The sequence below is a fragment of the Sus scrofa genome, chromosome 1, assembly GCF_054392235.1.
Source record: "Sus scrofa isolate SSC_HxYL_T2T_F1_AM1 chromosome 1, Sscrofa_HxYL_maternal_Yorkshire_Landrace_v2.0, whole genome shotgun sequence".
NCBI classification, from domain to species: Eukaryota; Metazoa; Chordata; class Mammalia; order Artiodactyla; family Suidae; genus Sus; species Sus scrofa.
In genome coordinates this window covers 271,974,911-272,000,305 of record NC_139383.1, presented here as the reverse complement: position 1 = coordinate 272,000,305, position 25,395 = coordinate 271,974,911, and the positions used below count along the sequence as shown (strand labels likewise).

Below are 25,395 nucleotides of genomic sequence, written 5' to 3'. Positions count from 1 at the left end.
AACCACACATGTACCTGCTTCAAAATTATATGATAAATACTAGAAAGAGATAATTTAGATACTTAAATTTTATTTATTAGGAGGAAAATAAATATTAATATATAGAGACATAAAAATAGGTTTAATTCTGTTGATTTAAAAAATTCAGAGAAGGCATTCCCGTTGTGGCTCAGCGGGTTAAGACTGACATAGCACCTGTGAGGATGTGGGTTTGATCTCTGGCTTCACTCAGTGTGTTAAGGATCTGGGTTTGCTCAAGCTGCAGTGTAAATAGCAGGTGCAGCTAGGATCTGGCGTTGCTGTGGCTGTGGGGTAGGCCAGCAGCTGTAGTTCCTATTCGACCCCTAGCTCGGGAACTTTCATAAGCTGCAGGTGTGGCCATAAAAAAATTTTTTTTTTGTAAAAAATAAAAATTCAGAGAAGTAAATGGAGAATATTCTGAACATTTATTTTCATAACCTCTATGCAACATTCTAGTCCCATGGTTTTCTAGAAAAATTAATTTTTCCCTAAAATATACATTACAGGTTTTTAGTACTTTCTATTTGGACTTAAACAATTTGTGAATGTTGTTCAAGGAAAATTAGAGATAGGTCCACAACTCTATTACCATAAAATATACTGACTATGTGCAATATATTTGAAGAGTGTTATATGCTAATTATATAATGACCAATAGACATGAGAAACAGCAAATGAAAGGTTTCAACTTTTGGTGTAAGTCCAGATATAATTACACATAAGAGATATTTTGTTCATTTATGGTAAATCATTTAGTCCATTCTCCACTCAACATCTGAATCCCCCCATTCTTCTACCTCTCCATTGCTGATTATTTTTGAGCTTTTTATCTTTCTTAATGACTTTTGATTCATTTATGTATTAAATTGATTTTTTTCAGTAACTGCCACTTTTATAGACATTTATTCTGGATCAACTTTTTTTTTTTTTTGTCTTTTTATGGCCGCACCTGCAGTATATGGCTAGTGGTCGAATTGGAGCTGTAGCTTCTGGCCTACACCACAGCCACAGCAATGTGGGATCTGAGCTGCATCTTCGACCTACACCAAACCACCATATCCTTAACCCACTGAGCAGGGGCAGGGATCAAATCAGTGTCTTCATGGATACTAATTGAGTTCATTATTGCTGAGCCATTATGGGAACTCCTGGATCAACTTTTTAAAAGTAATTTTTCAAACTAAGTTTGATAAGAAACTGAAATACAGAAATGTCCTGGAAAAATATATTTACTATTTTATTTTATAAATTTTTATGTTTGTTGCATAGTTATTCAATTCGTTTTCATAGATACCTGAAAGATTTATGCGTTCATTATCTTAATACTTTGAATTAAGATATAACTAGCTAATACTATATAATTAATATATGTAATACTTTGTATTAAGATATAATTAGTTAATACTATATAATTAATATACTCATCATAATTAATGTAGTAAGTCATATTATTTTAATATCTTATTTATATAATATTCATCCATTAATTTTTTAACAGATATAACCAAAAGATTTATCTGGAAGACCAAATGCAGTTTCACATGTATATTTAGAAGTTGTATCTGCTCATTTTTCAAAAGCAACGAAAATCTCACTACGCTGTGACAATGGATTTCTCTTCATTCAAACGACAAATCTTTTTTTTTTTTTTCCTGCTTTTTAGGGCTGTATCCATGGCATTTGGAAGTTCCTACGTTAGGGATCAAATCGGAGCTACATCTGCTGGCCTATGCCACAGCCACAGCAACTTAAGATCCTTAACCCACTGAGCGAGGCCAAGGATCAACCCGTATCCTTGTGAGTACTAGTCGGATTCATTTCCGCTGTGCCACAGTGGGAACTCCCAAACAGACAAATCTATTTACAATTCAGATCAGTCAGGGATAATAAAGAGGGAATTGTAATTTCTAGGAGAAAAGTGGGATGGGCTGATTAATGGTATTAGGATAAATAGCTTATTTTGTGGGAGGAAAATGATGTTAATTCTCAACTTCACACCATACACAAAAGTTAATTGTAAATTACAAAAACAAAAAAATCAGCAAATTTGAGGATAATTCAGAAACAGAAAGACCTTTCTTGGAATGATGCCAAGGCTCTTTTCAAAAAAAAAAAAAAAAAAAAAAAAAAAAACCTTGGGGAAAAAGCCTTGAAGTAATACATTATAGGACTGGATACACAGGCTGAATTTTAGCTTTAAAAAAATCTGATGTCTAACTCTCAATATCATCTTCTTTTATAAAAGTATTTCAATTTCGGAGTTCTCGTCGTGGCTCAGTGGTTAACGAATCCGACTAGGAACCATGAAGTTGCGGGTTCGATCCCTGGCCTTGCTCAGTGGGTTAGGGATCCGGCGTTGCTGTGAGCTGTGGTGTAGGTTGCAGATGTGGCTCAGATCCCAAGTTGCTGTGGCTCTGGCATAAACTGGCGGCTACAGCTCCAATTCGACCCCTAGCCTGGGAACCTCCATACGCCGAGGGGGCGGCCCAAGAAATGGCAAAAAAGACAATCAATCAATAAGTAAAAGTATTTCAATTTCATGGTAACAATGAAAATGGTGAACTAAATTGCAAAGTTCACCTAGCTACATCTGTCTCCTTATGTTCCCAGTTGGAGACAGTTAGTCTTCTTTCAGGAAATCCATCTTATAAGCTATGTCAAGGGTGGGAAGGAAGGTTAGCTAATGGAGGTGTACTTAATGCAGTTGCACTTTACTAATGACCGTTGAAGATAAGGGTGCTGGTGATGATGCTAATCAGATAAGCATTATTTAATAAGATCACCACCACAACTTTAGCAACAGGTCAAGGTCCCTGCCAATACACATTAACCTAGGCTTCAACACTCAGAACTCTTTCTTGAACTCCTGATTAGAGGATGACTGTGTGTCTAAGGAGAGGGGTGATACCTTGAGGCCTCTTCTATGCACTCCAGTACTTATTTATACCTTGAGACATGTAGATTTTTGCCTGCATCTTCCTTCTATTAGAGAATGTTTCACTGGATTCTGTTGACACAACTTACTGCTTATATTATTCCTCCTCCATGATAAAATCAGACACCAGTGAGCTGCAGTCTTTCTTATCTATCAGTGCTTTGAAAACACAAAAGATTGTGTAAAATACTTCTTAATGAGCTGAAGCATATTTTAAATGCATAAAGAAAAATATTTAAAAGAACTCCATTCAGGAAAAGAATTTTTCCACTTTAATATAAAGTTCATATTCAAGATCCTAATTTGTCTTTCCCCTTAAACTTGGGCTTTCTTAACTTTATTTTTAATTTATGGCCCTCATATTATAGGGTTACTGATAATGTCAGATCACTTAGACTTGAACAGAGTGTCTAATAATGACAATTCTTTTCTTACAGTAAAAGTTAGAGTTTATTCATTGGGTGAAGACCGAAAGCCAGCACAAAGAGAAGTTACCTTAACTTTTATAGTGAGTGTGCCACTAATTTAAATGAAAATTTAACCTTGGCATTTTCATTATATGAATAAAGAATTTTCATTATTAAAAAACTAGTCAAATGTGGCATTAATTTATTCATCATTAAATAATAGGCATTTATTTAGCATCTATTGTGTATACAACCTGGTATCGTCTGTTATCCTGACTGACAATTTTTTTTTTTTTTTTTGTCTTTTTAGGGCCATACCCTCAGCATATGGAAGTTCAGGCTAGGGGTCAAATCGGAGCTGCAGCTGGCAGCCTACACCACAGCCTCAGCAATGCGAGGTCTGAGCCCCATCTGCAATCTATACCACAGCTTGTGGCAACGCTGGATCCTTAACCCACTGAGCGAGGCCAGGGATCAAACCCACATCCTCCTGGATACCAATCATGTTTGTTACTGCTGAGCCATGACGGGAACACCTAACTGACAATTTTTTTGTATAAATTTAATGTTAGTTGAAATACATTTCGATAGCCCCATTAAAGAACACCATTTGGTGACTCCATCCCCAAAATGGGGCAGTTAATTAGTTCATAGCCTCTTGCTCTCTGTGAAGCTTTGGCAGATGTGGTGAAGGCTGTAGAAGTATAAATTGTGGTATCTCTGAGAAGTCCATGGCATGTGTCATATCATCATGACAACTTTATAGGATCAATATAATTATCATCTCTTTTTTTATAGGTGAAAAAACAAAGGGTTAGAGAAATTAAGTAACCACTGAGGTCACACTGACAATGATTAGCTGAATCAGGATTCAAATCTAACTCATATTTCTCCAAAATTTCAGCACTTAGCCTTTTGAGGGATTATGGGCTGTTTCCCTCATAAGCATTTGAGTTAGAAGGGCAGAGAAGCACACCTAATACATAAACCAGGTAAGGGATGATGTAGGACCAATAGCTGACTAGCTCAAAGGGAAGGCAAAGCTGGAGGTGATTACTAAGTTACTTGAGGGAATCACAAAAGGATGAGGGCAGGTACTGAGCTTGGTCTTAAAGGAAAGCACAGAGAGGGTTTGATAGAAACTGAACCATGGCACAGGTGATGTGTAGAAGGAGCAGAGGTGACCCTGAGTGACATGGCTATAGCAGACCAACCTCAAAACACTTCATGGAGGAACCATTGCAGCTCTAATGGATTATTTTATATCTAAGGAATTGCAGAGGGGAGGACAGGCTCAGGTGAACCTGCTATAGAGGGGTGAACCCCCAGACCCCATTATTCCCTTGTTAGAGTTCTTCATGGAGAAGAGACATTTACTATATCAGAGGCTGTTGCTGTGGCATATCCCAATGTGTTCAGGTTTGATCTTGAAGACATGGGGAGCCAAGGAAATCTTTGGGGCACGGTATTAGATGGGCCATGCCCAAAAGTGTTTGAAGAAGATTATCTCATAGGTCCTGTTAAGAAAGGAGGGAGGTAGAGAAAAGCCCTGGTGGGGGGTTATTTAACATATTTGAAATATTTAGCATACTAGTTATGTCTGTAGAAAATGTGCCTTCGTGCCTCAGAAATTAGTCTTTGTTAACAAGCCTGACCAGTTGACAATCATTGCCTCAAATCCACTTCACCATCACACACATGTGCTTAGTTTCAACAAACTTCTTTAGAACTTGGTGCATTTTTTTTTTTTTTAGTATTTTATTTTATTCTTTTTTGTCTTTTTGTCTTTTTAGGGCCACACCCTTGGCATATGGAGATTCCCAGGCCAGGGGTCCAGTCGGAGCTGTAGCCGCCAGCCCACGCCACAGCCACAGTAATGCAGGATCTGAGCCGTGTCTGCAACTTAACACCACAGCTCACAGCAATGCCAGACCCTTAACCCACTGAGCGAGGCCAGGGATTGAACCTGGATCCTCGTGGATGCTAGTCAGGTTTGTTAACTGCTGAGCCATGACTGGAACTCCTAGAACTTAGTGAATATTTTTATAAGAACTATAAATTACATATTACTCTTATGTGTGATTTCTGTATTAAATATTCCAGTAAGCTCCCATGAAAAATGAACAGAAGAAACTATAGGTTAACTATTATTAAAATTAATATATGTATTTCCAAAATAAGTATATTTTGTAATTTTCTGACCACATCATCAGTTTTTAGGGCTGATGGGAAGGAGCACTGGCTTGGAGTTCAGAGGGGGCATAGAGCATTCTCATTCTTAACCTGGACAAAGTGGTTGTGAGAACCTAGACAAGTCTCCCCATTTCTCTGTGTCTGACTCTTTTCACCCAGACTCATCTTTTGATGCATGGATGGAAAGCAGAGAGGTGTTTATAATTAGGAGAGAACAGCAAGCATATGTGAAAATTTGAAATATTTAACGTGCTAAAACCACAGCCATAGAATACTCTCTGATGCAATTAAACTCAGCTTTGGAATTGCTTTTTTCAATACTCTTGGCTGCTGTTCATATTTACAAAGTCTATGCTCTATCTTTTTGCCAGTACACTAGAGGGCAGTACACTGACACAGAATGAGGCGGCCAGAACAGTGAGACATTCACTTTGCCCTTGTACACTCAGCCCCTCACCACCTGCCCTGGTCACCCTGGAGCCAAGTCTTCCTTTTCTTGGAAGGGCAGCCTTCTCCCATTGGGTAATCAGCCTGTAGAGCAGTACATAATAAATCAGATTGTGAAACCCAGAATCACTTCTTATTTAGACATAAGGAAAAGACGAAGCCCTGTAAGCAGTCAAAAGTATTACTTGTGAATTATAGCTTCAAAGAGATGGGAAGTCTAAAACTTCCCTTTGTTCTTAATCTTGTTTTTGTAAGAAAGTTATTTTCTACAGCTAAAAACTAGAAGATGTCTCTCCTATGTGAGAGTTTGAGATTGATGCTCCTATTTTGGACACTGAGTGGAAGAGAACTGCTAAATACAAGGTACAGAAGAAGCAAGACATTTTCAATTTAATTAACATTAATCAAACACTACTATATGAAAGACACTAGGGGAAAGGTTTACACAGATAAATAAGATTGGGGCTTATCCTTACAGAGCTCATACTTGGACGGTAACACACATGCTTTAATAAGGACATTACTACTGGAGCAGAGAGATAAGATTGATCCCTTATTGGAGGATAATGAGGCTTCCCAATGGTACTGATGGTTCTCATGATGAAGGGGAAGGATATCTGTTATTGATGTTGATCTCTCATAGTACCAAAGGTTTCCTTGCTTAAAATATAGCTACAGTTATAGTTTAAACTAATTTTTTTTTTTTTTTGCTTAGGTTTATATTTGGTGAAACCACACTTCTTTATCTTAGTAGAACCAGAGAATTTCTTCATTGGCCATAAAAACTTTGAGGAATTCAAGATTACTATAAAAGCTAGGTAAGAAAATTATTATTTTCAGATTCATCAAAGTTGCCTGAATGGCAAACAGGTTTCATTTCAAGAGTGAAAATGAGTGACTGGTAGTGCTTGCCTGGAGTCCAATGTTGAGGAAGACTCTGAGGTTCAAGGTAAAAAATACCGTAATTAATAATATCTGCCGTAGCTGTAGGAAGTGCATTCAAGGAAATTTGCCTGAAGTGTTTTGTTTTTTTTTTTTCTAATTCCAGTCTTATAGTTGTGTTATAATCCTGTAAACAAAGAATCCTAAAGGTTGAATATCATAGTGACTACTCAGGTGACCTCAACTGCTTAGGTATTAAAAGTATGATGTGGAGTTCCCGTCGTGCCTCAGTGGTTAACGAATCCGACTAGGAACCGTGAGGTTTCGGGTTCGATCCCTGCCCTTGCTCAGCGGGTTAACGATCCGGCGTTGCCGTGAGCTGTGGTGTAGGTTGCAGACGAGGCTCGGATCCCGCGTTGCTGTGGCTCTGGCGTAGGCCAGTGGCTACAGCTCCGATTGGACCCCTAGCCTGGGAACCTCCATATGCCGCGAGAGCGGCCCACGAAATAGCAAAAAGACCAAAAAAAAAAAAAAAAAAAATTGTCTTAAAAAAAAAAAGTATGATATGAAAGCATTCACTTATTTGTGACCTAGTTAATATTAATTGACAATACAACTTCATTATCAAAAGCCATTTATGGAATTGACTGAACAGGCCTAGAAATCACACTTGGCAGACAAGCTAGGGGGACACTGGCTTGCCTATTTAAATAGAGAAAGTTCATGTTTTTCTTTGACTCAAAAGACAAACATGAGGCTAAACTGAAAATAACTTGCCTCTAGAACCTTGGGATGGAGGTGATGTTGTCCCTTTTGCTGAAAGCAGAATTGAGGAGCCATACTATGCTAGTCGTAAAAGAAGTGTGACTCCTCACAAGTAAGAGACCTGGGTTCTAAATCCAGTTCTCAACTAACTTTCCATGAACTTAAAAACTATGGGAAATTGAGCAAGTTCTTTTTATCCCCCTGGGATTCAATTTCCTCATTTGACAATAGGAATAAAAATACATACTACCTTATCTCTACATCTGCAGAATGCAAGGACAAAATGTAATACAGGATATGAACACTGTTTCAAGAGTAAAAAGCAAATTTCACATGATTATATTGTATCGGTATCTCATTACTATAATTGCCTTATCAAAAAAGAGGGTAATTCTATTCTCTTTTAGCAGATATTCTTATAATAAGAATGTAACTGAGGCTAAAGTTTCTGTCCCCTTTGGGATAAGAGAAAATTTAAATGATGGTAGAAAAGAAATGATGCTTGAAGCAATGCAAAAAACAAAGGTAAGAAGTCGGAGTTCCCGTTGTGGCGCAGTGGTTAACGAATCCGACTAGGAACCATGAGGTTGCGGGTTCGGTCCCTGCCCTTGCTCAGTGGGTTAATGATCCGGCGTTGCTGGGAGCTGTGGTGTAGTTCGCAGACAAGGCTCGGATCCCAAGTTGCTGTGGCTCTGGTGTAGGCTGGCGGCTACAACTCTGATTTGGCCCCTAGCCTGGGAACCTCCATGTGCTGCGGAAGCGGCCCTAGAAAAGGCAAAAAGACAAAAGAAAGAAAGAAAGAAAGAAATATCTATGTATTTGAACATATTTTGTTCATTTAATAACTTTATAGGCTGTCATGTTGTGAGCAATGACTCAAGTTCCCACTTTCCTAAAACCTTTTGATTTGCTAAAGTGTTGAGGTAGGGGGCAAAAGTAGGTCTCATTACTGAGTCCTCTCCCAAGTTATGGGTAATAGTGCAAATCAGTACCATTTGTAAATTATTTTTAAGAATAATTATTTGATTTTTCACAAGTCATTATTTTCAATCAATAAGTGGGTTCCATAATAACAAATGACTTTTTTGCTACATTGAAAACTAGGCCTGGTACAGACTGCTAAAAAAGCTATGCAGTTTTGTAACCAGAGCACTAACAAGAGCAACAAAAGAGCAACAATCTGATAAAATTAAGGAGATGTTAAGTTCATTATTAAAAACAATAGAGTAAACACAGTACTTTATTTCTAAAAAGAAAAATGTAAAGATAGTTTTATGGAAGGTGATATGAGGCAGGGCTGCAGTGGCTGAGTTGTGAAGACAACAAAAGAGTGTATATATGTATGTGTGACTGGGTCACTTTGCTGTACAGTAGAAAATTGACAGAACACTGTAAACCAACTATAATGGAAAAAATTAAAATCATTAAAAAAAAAGACAGAAAAATGTACGAACATCTAGGGGAGCTGATAGTCAAATTAAGTCAAGATGAAAAATGTAAGGTAAATGTACATCATATCATAATGCTATATTTCTCATCCCTTTGCTGGATTCAGCTGGGGAGTATACTGTGTGTTCAGCTACTATTATGTGGTAGCAGAAAATTTTCAATGCTGGGGAAAAAATGCATATGAATCAATGGGATATATTGCTACCATTCCCTTATTTATCAGTGATTATGAACTAAGTAATATTAGGGCCTACTCGAGTAGCAGAACAGACTATACCTAAAAAAAAGTGTTGTGGGTACATAATATTTTTATCATAGTGCCTTAAAAGAAATTACTCTAGGGGTAACAGAAGTTACTCTATATTCTGTTTTCTCTGTTGTTTTTGTCGTTTGTTTTTAAGTGCATGAAATATGAACATGACTGGATACTTGATGATATTAAAATTTTATTGTTTTGGGAATTCCTGTTGTGGCACAGCAGAAGCAAATCTGACTAGAATCCATGAAGTTGCGGGTTTGATCACTGGCCCAGCTTGATGGGTTAAGCATCTGGCCTTGCTATGAGCTGTGGTGTAGGTCACAGATGTGGCTTGAATCCCACGTTGCTGTGGCTGTGACATAAGCCAGCAGCTGTAGCTCTGATTTGACCTCTAGCCTGCGAACTTCCATATGCTGCAGGCATGGTCCTAAAAAGAAAAAGAAAAAAAAAAAGTTTTGGGTGTGGGGTTTTTGTTTTTTTTTATTTTTTATTTTTTGTTTTTACAGCTGCCGGCCTATGCCACAGGCACAGCAACTTGGGATCCAAACCACATCTGCAACCTACACCATAGCTCATGGCAACGCCGGATCCCCAACCCAAGGCCAGAGATTGAACCCATAACTTCACAGATACTAGTTGAATTCGTTTCTGCTGCGCCATAATGGAAATTCCAGGATGGGGTTTTTTAAAAAGAAAGTTGTCTTAGAGATATAAACTGAAATATTTATAGATGAAATAATATAATGCTGGGATTTCATGCAAAATAACCCAGGAGTTCTAAGTGAGGTATAGAGAAAACAAAACTGCATGAGCTGATAATCACGGAAGCTGGGTAATGGGTATATAGGAGTTCATTATACCATTCTTTGTACTTTTTGATAAATTTGAAATTTTCTTTAACAAAAAAGTTTTTTGTTTGTTTGTTTTTGTCTTTTTGCCATTTCTTGGGCCACTCCCATGGCATATGGAGGTTCCCAGGCTAGGGGTCTAACCGGAGCTGTAGCTGCCAGCCTACACCAGAGCCACAGCAACGTGGGATCCGAGCCGAGTCTGCAACCTACACCACAGCTCACGGCAACGCCAGATCCTTAACCCACTGAGCAAGGGCAGGGATCGAACCCGCAACCTCATGGTTCCTAGTCGGATTCGTTAAGCACTGCGCCATGATGGGAACTCCAGTTTGTTTGTTTTTAATAGCCATACCGAAGCATATGGAAGTCCTTCCACAGCTGCGGCAACGCCAGATCCTTTAACCCACTGTGCCATGTTGGGAATGGAACCCACACCTCCTCAGCTACCCGAGCTGCTGTAGTCAGATTCTTAACCCACTGTGCCACAGTGGGAACTCCAAGAGGGTGTTTTAAAAAAAAAAACTTTGCAAATAATCACAGGAAGTATGGCCATTATTTGAATGTTCAAGACAAAGATATGTCCCCCACATACCCCCGGCTCACCCTCTCATAACTCTCATGGCTTCATCCACCTCTGTACACACTCTTTCCTCCCATTACCTTGCCTTATCTTTTTTACAATATTATCAATTCCTGATACCTTATATATTTGTTTAGGTCTCCCCGACAAGAGGAAAGATTTTGGCTATTTTGTTTGCTATTGTTATCTGAATTGGCTAGAACGGGGCTGGCCCATGGTAGACTCTCAAAATATTAATTAATTAGGGAAATAAGTGTCACTAAGTAGAACTTTCAAGAAGAGAGAAATATAAGGAAAGCAAGGAAACTCTATTGTATTTTTCTTTCCCCCCCAAAAAATGTAAGAATCTAGAGAAGGTGAAGCACTCTGGAAGCCCCCTAACATGCGTCTCTGAACTGTCACCTCTTGCAGGTCTGTGTGTGGCTGATGTGCTGCAGTTGCAGGTATACAGCGATGATTTCCTGGCTATAAACAATGTTACAAGCATCAATTAAAAGGGTCATCTCCAACATGAAAACCCCAGGAACTTGAGTGAGTAAGTAAATGTATGGCACTAAAATCAATGGCTGAGAAATCTAATGGTAAAGCTTCTGCACATGATTCATTTCACTTTGATGCAGCATGCCCTGAGCACTTAGAATGGGAAAGGCATTGAGTCTGGGAGGGCTTGGGTGAGGGAGAAGAAAGACACAAAAGACTCACATTGCCTGTGACTAATGTTTCATTAAGAAAGCTGAATGGAGATTTCGGTGAGATAAGTTCATGTTTTTTGTTGGGAATGATGGGAGATGAGAAAAATCTTCCTTGAGTAAATCCATAGAAACACAAAGCAGGCTGGTGTTTGCCAGTGGTGCAGGTGGAGTGGGATGTGTATGGAGTACCTGCTTAATGGGTAAGAGGATTTATCTTACAGCAATGAAAATATTTTGGAAGTAGATAAAAGTGGAAGTTGTACAACATTGTCAAGGTACTAAATATCACTGAATCGTTCACTTTGAAACGGTTAATTTTAGGTTAGTGAATTTCACCTCCATACAAAAAAGGAAGACATGCTAATGTCGGGGGCAAGGAGTGCAAGGCCCTGCCTCTGTAGAAATAGGAAGGTTGGCAGATAAAATCATCAGTGAGTCGATGGCAAAGCTAAAACTAGAACCTTGGTCTTTCGATTTCCAGGCCTGTGTTCTTTTACTACCAAAAAAAACACAAAAAAACAAAAAAAAGTTACAGATGCTATGGACAAACAAATAGATCTTAAGTTAATTGTGCTAAGCATTGCAGTGTATTAATCATGAATGTGTAATCCAAGAGTTCAGGAATTAAAATCCCAAATTCCAGTCTTGAATGCTCATGTAGTTAATACCAGTTTATCTCTCAGAGCCCCACTTAGAGCCATTTTCTAAGAGAATCTTCCATAGGCCCCAAGCCTAAGCTCTGATAGAACTGTTACTTTTCTTCCAATTATTTATCTAATTTATCATTACACACTCACAACTATGCTTATTTACTTACATCTGTCTCTCTCACTAATAATATCTAACATTTACTGAGGACTTACTCAAGGTCAGATTCTGTCCTAAACTTTTTATAAGAATAGATTTATCACAGTGCCTGTTGCGGCTCAGCAAAAACAAATCTGACTAGTATCCATGAGGATGCGAGTTCAATCCCTGGCCTTGCTCAGTGGTTTAAGGATCTGGCATTGCTCTGAGCTGTGGTGTAGGTTGCAGGTGTGGCTCAGATCTGGTGTTTCTGTGGCTGTGGTGTAGGCCAGAATCTGTAGCTCTGATTCAACCCCTTGCCTGGGAATTTCAATATGCCTCACCTGTGGCCCTAAAAAACAAAAAATTAATTTATCTAATTCTCACCACAACCCAATGAAGTGGGTATTTTATTTGCCCCCATGTTATAAATAGAAAACCTGAAGCACAAAGCAATTAAGTAATTTACCTAAGTTCAAACAGCTAGCCACAGTGTCAGGATCCAGTCCAACACCCTGATTCCTGAGCCCACATACTGAAGCTCCCTGAAAGCAGTGACTGCATTTACTTCCTCAGGACCTGGTACACACTGAATATCTGTCAAATAAATGCATGATTTAGACTCTAGCTCAAGGATTGCTCATACTCGGCTATGTGGCCCTGAGCAAGTCACTTGACCTCTCTAAATTCAACATTTATCTTAGCCGCCATGTTTAGAGTTATAAAAACCCAAATAAGATTAAGGATATGAAAAAAACTTGAACAAAAATGAATTTTTATGTAATACAAATGTAGAGGATGACAAAGTATGTTTCATAAATTATATTCTTTTAAATACTTTTAAAGACATTTGTTGGAGTTCTCTTGGGGCACAGTGAATTGGGGATCCAGAGTTGTCACTGCAGCAACTGTAGCAGCTTGGGCCACCGCTGTGGTATGTGTTTGATCCCTGGCCTGGGAACTTCCATATGCCATGGGGCAGGGCCAAAAATAAATAAATGACTCATTTGTTGAATACATATTAGCAGAAATTTTCACTTTTTTCCTCTAAAATCAAGGTCTTAAACTGAAATATTTAAATATATTTCTTGGGAGTTCCCATCATGGCTCAGTGGTGATGAACCTGACTAGTATCCACGAGGCTGGCCCAGTGAATTAAGGATCCGGCATTGCTGTAACCTGTGGTGTGGGCCAGTAGCTACAACTCTGATTTGACCCCTCGCCTGGGAACTTCCATATGCCTCAGGTGTGGCCCTAAAAAGACTATATGTATATTTTTTTCTTTATAAATTATGCCTTCTACTAAAAGAGAATACTATTTCCAAAAATAATAATCTTTGGTAGTTCTGCTAGAATTCAACATCATGTTTCTGAGCATTCAGTCCTCAATATTCATGAGTATCACCTGCAAAGGATGAAAACATCGTGCTAGAGACTGCTATCTAATGCAGCCTTAAATATTTCTTTCCTCCTTTTTATCAAAACCTGAATTTTAGCTGGCCACATTGCTGCCCAGTTTCCCTTGAATTGGGGTACAACCAAGTCCCAAGTCTTCCAAGGAAATAGGACTTCCAGGAAGGCTTCTCAAAAGAAGTTGATTCAACAGAAGTGGGTCTCTTTTTTTGCCTCTTTTTTGCAGTCTTCAACTCAGAAACAATGGTTGGAGCTCCAACAGCCATCTTGGAGCATGAGGTAACACTGAAGATGGAAGCTGCCAGAGTAAAACAATATGATAATAGCCCCTCCTTTTAAGATATGTGGAACTGCCATTCCAGCCTTGGACTTCTTTTATGTGTGAAAAAAAAGAATGTTTATCTCATTTAAGCAACAGCCTAATATCTGTTATATGTTGCAGAACCTAATTCTAATTACTATAAACTCATTTTCCTTCGCTGGCCTTGTCTTTTTCCCTCATCATAATATTCATCATAGTTTGGTGTAACTGTTTGATGATCTATCTTCAGTGCTAGACTCAAGATCTTTGAGTGTCTTGTCTAGTTCTCTGTTGCTGCTCTACCTCTAGATCAGTGTCTGGCACAGTTTAAGGTGCTCATTAAACATTTGAATGAATGATTGCTGGAGCACCGAAATCTCAATTCCTTAGCTTTTTTTTCCCCTTCCTTCTCTTTTTATATCTCATTCCAGCTGCCAAACTTCATCTGATTGAACCATCCTTTATCTCTCTCTATCCCTAAAAATAGTCCAGCCATCTTTCCACCTCATCTCAGCATCTCAACTCCCCCCTCCCCCACCCCAGCAACATTCCTATCCCTTTCCATCACAGCCATCATCCCTAAGCCAGGGATGGCTGGATGTGCTCTGCCAATCACAATGGTTGAGGACCTGACTCTTAAAAGAAGGCTGGAGATCTGGGATGCCAATGTGGACTTTCTCTCCAAGCATACTTGAAGCTAGATGCTACTTGGTTCCTGGGGCTGGGGTTTCAATGCCCCTGAAGGAATTCCAAGAAGAAATTCAGTGCCTAAATTAGGACCTTAGAGCCTTTAAGATGTCCCTTAGTTGTGGCCTGGGCCAAGGCCTGGTGCACATGGCAGAATTCACCCTCTGCCTTGCCCACATCCCTGTGGTCTCGGCCCCAAAGTCCATCTCCAGGATCGGGCACAGTAGCTACTCAAATGAGGAAGCCTTCCCAGGCAAGTAAAGAGGTGTCCATCTCAAGCTGCTTTGCTTCCTCTTCTGAGAAAAGAAGAGGTGTCTTTAAGAGCCCCTACCCTCACCCCATATATGTACCCCAAGGTATATATACCTTAATTCTAATCTTTGGATCTCTGGTCCTTCCTTGGTCTGGTAAATCTAATACCCTATTCTATTTTTTTCCAGAGTCTTTTTTTTTAAGTATAGTAAATACACATAATGCTTACATTTGAACTATTCACAAACGTGCAACTCAGTGACATTCACATTCACAATATATTTACAATGTTGTGTAACCGTTACCAACATTTATACCCCAAACTTTTTCATCATCCACAACAAAAACCCTGTACCCATCGATAATGACTCTCATTCCTTGTCCATTTCTTGATCAGGGACCCTGCCTCCATTGTAGCTGTCCCCTGGCCTCAGCCTTGTAGCAGGTCCTACCAGTTGGCAGATAGACCTCCTTGATTGGACCTCCTACCTGGCCTTCTGAGGAATATACCCCAGGATTGCCCTGCCTCTTGTAAAAATGCTTTATTGGACTCGTGGTACTTGTTCCTTGCTTCTCTGGCCTCACCCCTTTTTGAAAGTACTGTATAGATGCAGGCTGCCAAAATGAATGCTCCCTGAAAATCGAGAGGTTAAGATGTCTGTCCTACCCTTGGGAACTGACCTACTTTTAAGTTATAATCTCTGCCAGTCTATACATCTGCTGAAAATAACTAGGCTGTTCTATCCTTCTGACAGTCATGTTCTTCCAAGCACTTCTTTCTACCTCCTCATCATTCTCCTCCCAGGTTTTACTTCCTTTACCCCTTCCCATTCTCCTATACCTCAGTCTTTTATCGTCTTTAGGAACTTCTCTAACCCTTCTAGAGCCAAGGCCAGCAGTTCAATGTTGCCTATTATGTAGCCCCTGAAAACTTTCTCATCTTCTTGGCATTCTTTGTCACTCTGCCAATGCCTTGCCCTGTGTTATTTGAGTTGACTCCATGTGACGTGTTAAGGGACTTGCCCTTGGAGTCAGATATGAGCTCTTTGCTCACTTAGCTACTCCAGAGCTGGCTTTGTGAGCATGCAGCAGGGCTCAGCACTTAGAAGGGCCCCACACTTACTTTAGTGCTCTTTTGTTGCTATCTTGAAGTTATTAATAATTTTATCTTTGAACTTGTGTTTTTATTTATTTTAAAAAATGTTTTTGGCTGTTCCTGTGGCATGTGGAAATTCTCAGGCCAGGAATCAAACCTATACTACAGCAGTGACCTGAGCTACTGCAGTGACAACACTGGATCTTTAACCCATTGGGCCCCAGGGGAAATCCTAAACTTGTGTTTTATAAGCAAAGTCTGATGGGACAATGGAACATGCACGTGAATTAGAGGAGATGGCTGTGATAATGTATTCGTGCGAGTTCCTGTGCCCAATGCACTTTGGAACTTCCTGAACCAAATTTATAAAGCTTACTTTCCTCTTCTTTTTCAGCTGCACCCACAGTATATGTAAGTTTTCAGGCCAGAGATCAAATCCAAGCTGAAGCATGGCTTATGACACAATTGCAGCAATGCTGGATCCTTAACCCACTGCACCACAACATTTTAAAAGCTAGTGGAGATGGGGGGGGGGGGTAGTGTGGTCGCAGGGTAAATGATCAGCTCGTGCACAATTCTGATTGGCTGATGGTGAGGTTACAGGGCAATGTCACAGGAGTTACCATGATCAGTCCTTAGGCTCCAGGAGGCCTGGGGCTTTATATGCTCATGTTCATCGAGTTGTTAATATCTTCCATTTGGTTGGGGGGTGGTGATTTTCACATTTGTAAAACTACTCAGGAAATGCACATCAGATACTGTTACCTAGGTACTTCAGAGAGGAGCTAAAGCAGAGGATATGGGGGAAGGGCCTGCCCCAGGGAGACCCCACAGGGTCCTGCTCCATTATACATGGGCCCACCATCCCTTGCTGCCCCCTTCCCATGGAGCATTCACAATACCCAATGAATACAGGATTCCAGGGGAACCACCATGTGCAGAAGTTTATTGAAACTCCAAGTGAGTACAAAGTATGTCGTGCCTATGACTGAGCAAGCAGGGATGCTGACAACACCCTAGAGGCCACATTTTCCATTGGAACCAGGACTTGTTCTGAATGCAGAAAGATGGCAATGACATTCAAAGCAACATAAATGACCAAGGAATCTCATCATATTCTCTCTTGTTCCTGTTCTTAGGTGGAGAATTGGACATGACTTGCTAGGCACCACCAAAACTCTAATCAGACTTATACTCTAGAAGGCTAATCCCTCCCCCAACAATGAACTAACTGCCTTGGAGTTAACAGTCATTTGTCACTGGATGTTTCTTTACAATTTACCTCTATCTCCTACCCAAAATCATTCCTAAAGAGATTGCCTCCCACTTCCCCTTGAATACTGACTTAGCCCAAGAACAAGAACAAGAACAAACCTGTGCTACCCCTTTTTCTATATAACTAACTGCTCTCTAAGCAGCAGAGAGCCTGAGTTCTCTCTCAGTGCTCCTGGCCAATCTGTTGGTTAATAAAACTCCAAGTTAAAGTCTCAGTGCTCGAAGTCTTGGCACTCTGGCCTCCTGCCTCGTCTTTGATTTTCTGCTCTAACACCTGTTGCTATACTGAATTAGCCAACCACTTACATTAAATATGACATAAAGAAAAGGGAAAGATAGATTAACCCATAGTTCCTTTTCCTTTCAGGGTTTTCTTATTCATCAATAAGCAAAGGTAGAAAGTGTTGGTAGAATACACACACATTAAGAAGTAAAATAAAAACAGTTGAGTTAGTTCTGTGCAGCATTTCCACTGTTCTTATAAGAATGAAGTATAGATGCATACATGAGCTATGAAATACCAATTGTGTGATTTTGGTGATTCTACATATGAATTAAATGCTCTTATATTTGCATTTAAAACTACCATTGCAAGAATTCCCATTGTGGCTCAGCAGGTTAAGAACCTGACATAATGTCCATGAGGATGTGAGTTCAATCCCTGGCCTCACTCAGTGGGTTAAGGATCTGGCATCACAGCAAGCTGTGGCATAGGTTGCAGATGCTCGGGTCCCGAGTTGCTATGGCTGTGATGTAGATAAGTAGAGGCAGCTCCAATTCAACCCCTAGCCCAGGAATTTCCATATGTCATACATGTGGCCCTAAAAAGAAAAGCAAAAAACTAGCATTGCAAAATATAAAGATGAATGGCAAAATTCATGCCATTAATTTAAAATTTTAATTTCCCTTTACTTGGAATGACATTAAATAAAAATTAAAACAAACAAGTACCATGGCAAGTTGAGGGAGAGACCACAGGAGAAAGGAAAAGGCCTTGTAGTTTAATACCTTAAACAGCACTCTTTTTTTTTTTGGTCTCTTTAGGGCTGCACCCATGGCATATGGATTCCCAGGCTAGGGGTTGAATTGGAGCTGTAGTTGCAGGCCAACACCACTGCCACAGCAATGCAGGATCTGAGCCATGTCTGTGACCTACCCCACAGTTCACAGCAATGCTGGGTCCTTAACCCACTGAGCAGGACCATGAATCTAACCTGCATCCTCATGGATACTAGTCGCATTCATTACCGCTGAACCACAATGGGAACTCCTTTTCTTGTTTTTCAAACAAGCTGCCCTACATTTTCATATTGCCCTGGGAGCCTCAAATTGTATAGCTGGTCCTGGTTACCTCTTTCTGAGTGATTCTAGCCTGTCTGATTTGCTTGCTTCCTTCCTTCCTTTTAACCCTTTCCAATAATCAGTTTGTTTGTAAAATGAGGATGATACCAAATCATGCCAACCAAGTCAAGCAGCCTTTCTTTTTGAGCAAATATTTTGTTCATTTCTTACCTAACTTTCATGGAAATGTCCAGGAAGCATTCTGTGAATTTTATGGATAAATGATGGAAATTTTATATGAAGTTGGGGGTGGCAGACTAAGCCTTTGAGAGGTTTGGCAGTGATGGGGTGGTGGTGGGGAAATCCATTGAAAAGGTTTTTTTTCATATTTGCTTTTTTTCTATTAATGGATACTTCTGCATGTTTGCAGGCAGAAAGAAATGAATTGGTAAAGCAGGAGAGATAAGAGGCTAGAAAGTATGATCATTAGAACTCCTTACATGTTTATATGATGTTCTGTGTTCAGGGGTATCATATTTTAGCACTCCTGTGAAGAAGCCAAGGCAGGTGTTGTTATCTCTGGGAATTGAAGAAGCTAATTCTCAGAAGAGGCATAAAATAGGTAGTCAGGGTTTACCTTGGAAAGGTGTCACAGGTTAGCACTGGCCATCAGCAACGATTATTCCAGCCTGCTTGGGATGCTAAAAGTTGCTACCAGCAGGTGGCACTTCAAGCAGACCTCTGAGCTCACTGTTCCTTGAGAACATTAAAGTGCACTTGCAAATTTAAGGGTTTTTTGGAATTGAAATATAGTTGATTTACAATATTGTGTTAATTTCAGGTGTACAGTGTTGTGATTCAGTATTTTTGCAGATTATACTCCATTATAGGTTATTACAGAGATATAGGTATAATTCCTTGTGCTATACAGTATATCCTTTTTTTTTTTTTTTTTCTTTTTTCTTTTTGCCATTTCTCGGGCCGCTCTCGCGGCATATGGAGGTTCCTAGGCTAGGGGTTGAATCGGAGCTGTAGCCACCGGCCTACGCCAGAGCCACAGCAACGCGAGATCCGAGCCGCGTCTGCAACCTACACCACAGCTCACAGCAACGCCGGATCGTTAACCCACTGAGCAAGGGCAGGGACCGAACCCGCAACCTCATGGTTCCTAGTCGGATTCGTTAACCACTGCGCCATGACAGGAACTCCCCTACAGTATATCCTTATTGCTTATCTATTTTATGTATAATAGTTTAGGCCCATATGGAAAGGAACCAAGGCCTCCTGCTCAGAATCATGTGAGGGAGCCACAGTGGAGATAAATCCTCTAGCCCTAGTCATGCCTTTAGGTGACTGCAGCCCCAGCTAACAACTTGACTGCAAAATCATGAGAGAACCTGTCAAAATTACCCAGTTACGCCATTCTGCTCATTCCTGCTCAATAAAACTGTGAAGATAATTGTTTATTTGAAGCCACCAAGTTTTGGGGTAATTGATTACACAGAAATAGTTCTTATACACTAGCGTAGCTGGTTTTGTTTGTTTGTTTGTTTAAAAAAAAAAAAAACAACTCTCATGAAAGCTCCTTGCATTCACTACCACCCCTGATGGGCAACTGCTTATTAGGAATGGCTTAGCTAGATAATTTTGGCTTGGGTTCGTTCATGAGCAGTCAAGTTGTTAGCTAAGGCTGCAGGCACTGATAGGTGTCATCAGGATTGAGGGATTTACCTCCACTGTGGCTGACTCACATGGCTCTGGGCAGGAGGCATCCGTTCCTTTCCACATGGGCTTTTCCATAGGTTTCTTGAGTGTCCTTACTACATGGTGGCTGTCTTCCCCCAGAGCAGGCAGTTACAGAGAGAACAAGGTGGGAAGGGCCATGTCTTGTATGACCTAACCTCACAGTCACACACCTTTGCATTTGTTTTTTGTTTTTTGTTTTTTTTTGTCTTTTGTCTTGTTGTTGTTGTTGTTGTTGTTGCTATTTCTTGGGCCGCTCCCGCGGCATATGGAGGTTCCCAGGCTAGGGGTCGAATCGGAGCTGTAGCCACCGGCCTACGCCAGAGCCACAGCAACGTGGGATCCGAGCCTTGTCTGCAACCTACACCACAGCTCACGGCAACGCCGGATCGTTAACCCACTGAGCAAGGGCAGGGACCGAACCCACAACCTCATGGTTCCTAGTCGGGTTTGTTAACCACTGCGCCACGACGGGAACTCCCGACACCTTTGCATTTGTATATTCTATTGGTCAAATGGATACAGTGTAAGAAGGGACCACACAAACCATGAATACCAGGAAGGTAAGGACATTGGAGGCTATCTTGGAGACTGGCTACCACATCCAGCCATTAGATAGGTGGATGAGTATGGATGAGTTATGAGCATTAGATAAAAGAACTTAAGTAAGTAAGATTGTCTGAAAAAATATGGGACAGTGAAGCCAAAGGCGGAGGAGCGGGCAGGGAGCAGGGTGGTTTAATGGGCTAAGCCTCATTCTTAGAAGGTCTAGTGTATAGGAAAAATAGCTTCAGTAAGGTTATAAAATGGAGAGATAAAGGGAGAGTGGGCACCTTCTTTTATTTTGTTTCTTTTTGTTTCCTCTGAAGAAATGTGCTTGCCTGCATTCCATCACAAGCAGCTGGTTTTCTCTTTTGGCTTTATTATTTTCTACTTCCTCCACATTCTTTCCTCAGAAATCATCCCCTATTCCATTACTAACTTAAGAACCTGTAGTGGCTTTTTGGGACATGCTATCCCAACCCCCTAGTCTGATGATTGAACAAAAATAGTTTGAACAACGGATTTCCTCATCTTTCTTCAGTTACCATTTGGGACTTAAATACAAAATTATTCACCCTTGGGTTTGAACTACTGTGTTCCCTATAACATGGCTTATCCAGTTTTTCTTGGCTCTCCCCTCCTCTTGCCTTTTCAGGTAATCTCCGCAGTCTGCCATCTACCTGGTTGCCTCTCCAGCCGGTCTCAACTCGACACCCTCTGAGGAAGAGAGGCTCAGCCGTAAGTGAGAGTGGTGCTTCGTTAATGTCTCACCTGTTCCCATCTTGTACCTTTGAACCTTCACATAGAATGTACAGCGGTATCTAAATAATAATTGAAATGTGTGGACCAGATAATAAATTCTTACAGTGTTTATAAAATGGAGAATAAATCACAGACAAAATAGTTGGAGATGGTGTCAAAGAGAAGGTAAGACTGTGCACAGCCTGCTATCGTTCCCTTCTCTTTTTTTTGTCTTTTTGCCATTTCTTGGGCCTCCCCTAGCCTGGAGGTTCCCAGGCTAGGGGTCGAATCAGAGCTGTAGCCACCGGCCTACACCACAGCCACAGCAATGCCAGATCCTTAACCCACTGAGCGAGGCCAGGGATCGAACCCGCAACCTCATGGTTCCTAGTCAGATTCATTAATCACTGAGCCACGACGGGAACACCCATTCCCTTCTTTTTCCTGTTGATTCCAATGCAGCCAAATCGCCATCTCTACAAATTACTAGACGTGTTCCCTGAGGCAAATCAGCATATTTCCCTGAGCCTCAGCTTATTCATTGGTTACCTAAGGTTAGAGACAGTTTATGTAATTTAATTATTATAATACCTGTCATCAGAGGCTAATAACTTATTATTTGGATGAGCTCTTTAAAGGTTGAGAATGTGTCCTCCATGTCTGGATCTTGTAGAGAACCCTGTAAAATGCAGTAGAGTTTGTAGATTTTATTGAGATAGTGAATTAACATTTATGGCCTTTTTTTTTTAATCACTAGACCTATTCCGGGGAAGTGAGAAAAATACTTCAGACAATATCCTTTGTCACAGAGAGAGGAGAATCCTTTTGAGCGTAGACCTTTTACAACTTATGAGATAAAGTAGGAGGGAGCACATAATCTACTAATGGCAATCAATGCCATGAACAAGAGAAAAAAACCGAATGTCTTCGACAAAGCGTTCTGGTTCATGGGAGCCTTTTTGTGCTCTTTCGTTAAGTCAGAACATCAGACTCTCAGGAGATAGCAATTAGATGGACTCTTAAGAGGTCAGTCCTCAAATCCCAGACCTTTAGTTGACAGCAAACAAACAAATCAGAAAGGAAGTTGGGGCACAATTCTGCTGGGCTGAATGATAAAGGGATTCTTCCATCCCGAGAGCCATGAGACTGTTAGTGTTATGTTCTAACTGCTCCCAGGAGGGTAGAACTGTATTAAATACAGATTGATATGATCCAAAGCACATATGTTTTTTTAGAAGTAGAAGATCATGACTATGTCTTAAAACAGTAGTAAGTAGGGAGTTCCCACTGAGACTTAAGAACCCATTTAGTGCCTGTGCGGATGCGAGTTCAATCCCTGGCCTTGCTCAGTGTGTCAAAGGATCCGGCATTGCCGTGAGCGGTGGTGTAGATCACAGACGTGGCTAGGATCTGGCATTGCTGTGGCTATGGCTTAGGCCAGCAGCTACAGCTCTGATTCAGCCCCTAGCCTGGGAAATTCCATATGCTTCAGATGTGGCCCCAAAAAGAAAGAAAAAAAAGTAGTAAATAATAGTGACTGTTTTCAGGTTCATGCTGTGTGCCAAGGACTTTATATACGTGTCATTTCATTCTCCTATCAGTGCTGTGAGGTATTATTGCTTTGATTTTATAGATGAAAAAAGTGAATCTCAAAGAGTTTTAAGTTGCCAAAAATTATATAGCTAGGTAGAGCCAGGATTTAAATTCAAGTCTGCCTCCCTGCAGACCATAATTTTTTTTCTAGTGAAATAGTTCAAACTTTTAGAAAAGTACAGTGACTGACTTATCTAACTCCAGTATAACCGCCACTAAACTTTACTGAATTATTTGGAAGATATTGCTACACTAGCTTCAGATGTTCCTTTAAAACAAAAGGTAATGGATACAGTGGAAGCACGTACCTCTTTCCTGCCCCAAACTTCTTCCCTTCGCAGACATAACTACTATTTTGATTTAGTATTTACCTTTCACAATCTATGTTTTTGTCGTTATTGCTGGTTTAAAAACCTATAGGTAATGACATTGCTGTGTATATTTTTAAACTTGCATAACTATAAATATTAGGTTTTTTCTGTCATTCTGCAAATTGGTTTTACCAGCCAGCATTCCATTCCATGGTATGAATATAATGTATTTATCACTTTTCTGTTGTTTTAGGTTCCTGCCAAATTTTTGCTATTACAAATAGTGCTACAAAGAGCATTCCTGTACTAGCATCTAAGCAAATATATGAAAGTGTTCTGGCGTATATAACTACAGCATCCATTTCCCATTACCCACTGTCAGGTTTCCTACAGTCTGTGGTGAATTCCTGATTCAGTTGTTGGTATATCAGGGTCTTAGATGTGGGATACAGGTATAGGATTGTGGAGAAAAAAAGAGGCTGACTTTTCCTTTGGCCTCATCAACTGAAAACTAATTTCAAACTGGACTTGGGGATGTTGGAAGAGGGAAATAACAGGAATGGACCGAGTGAAACAGGAACACCTGAAAGAGGTAGTTTCGTGTTCTAAGTTAATGGTTTTTCAACCATGTGTCCAGGGATCCCAGGGTTCCCATAGAGCCTCCTCAAGGCCACCTGCGGGTGCCCACGGCAGAGAGCTGGGCCACCTACTCTGTTCACATGGAGCTCCTCTAGCTAGTTTCCACATTGGACTTCCCTGTAAGACTTTGTTTCAAAAAACCTTTTGTAGCTAAATGCTTTTTAAATTGATTTAAATATATAGAAAGGCAAGTAACTAGTGAGAGGCTTTTACTTAAAAAGATTTCCCAACTGGACATAGTTCACATCCAAGATTCCCTTTCTCACCGGTGTTATGGGCGAGCACTTCAGAAGACTCTGCAGTAACTGTGGCAGTAACCCATATATAACCTATGTTGCCAAAGACACACAAAATTGAAGGTATAAATAGGTTATTAATAATAATAATAATAGTATTTGGTTGACTGTTTATTACCCTACTAGGAGTGCTTTCATGTCATGGCGACTTCAGAAAATAATATTAAGTAGTGCAGCTACTTGGCTGCAGTGAAGAAGGGGAGCATTGAGGCTGGAGAATCAAGCAGGACCCAGATCAGGAGGGGCATTGTTAACTAAGTGAAGTCATTTAGGCTAGATCCTGAGAGTGGAAGTAAGGTAGCATTAGCAGGAGGGTCAGATGATCACCAGTTTCTGCCAGGCCCGGATTCTTCTCTTTTAAAAATGGAGTATTTGCATAAAAACCCAAGAGTCCTCCAAATGTCAACACTTTAATATGTAAAGGATCCATCTTTGAGCTATGTTTAGAAGGCAGATAAAGAATTTTTAGTGAAACGCAATTGAGAATCTATAAACTATTGAACTTCAGTTCATTGAGAACCTTTGAGGTCCACCGTTTTTAAAATGTTTTCCATGAAAGAAACATGCCGATGGTTTGCAAATATCACTTATCAATATTAATTTCATAATACAAGCAAATTTCCTTAACTTCAAATACAAATATTTATGGTAATTCTAGTGTTCTCGCTTTCTCTTAAAGATCTTTTCCCGAAAGTGATGGCATAAGTACTTTGTTTGTTTTAACTTGCCCCATCTTTCACAACCTAGTTAATTATTTTACAGATTTCTTTCGGAAATAAATGGGTCAGACAATAGTGGCAGATTTTTGCCATTTCAATAACATATACAAGAAACACTGTTGGTGAAATTTATATGTCAAATTTTCCCTCTTGCACCTTTTCTCCCCAGTGAATTCAGTATGAAAGTTTCTGTAAAATAGAACCTTATTCATTTCAAAAGAAGGATTGCTAATGTGGC

At 40.1% G+C, this 25,395-nt stretch overlaps 1 protein-coding gene across 21 annotated transcripts in view; it reads left to right on the top strand.

The window, feature by feature from the left end:
• The window catches only part of C5 (complement C5), a 137,560-nt gene that overhangs the window by 18,084 nt on the left and 94,081 nt on the right, over positions 1-25,395 (top strand). For 7 of the 21 annotated variants that reach the window (XM_085011204.1, XM_085011216.1, XM_085011249.1 and 4 more), the window contains 3 exons: positions 6,719-6,821; positions 11,201-11,324; positions 21,514-21,596. The gene's annotated coding sequence lies outside the window, so the exon portion shown is untranslated. Of the gene's footprint in view, positions 1-1,519; positions 1,819-3,393; positions 3,465-4,267; positions 4,356-6,718; positions 6,822-11,200; positions 11,325-21,513; positions 21,597-25,395 lie in introns of all 21 variants that reach the window. The other 14 variants (XM_085011285.1, XM_085011308.1, XM_085011331.1 and 11 more) reach the window with 7 other exon arrangements.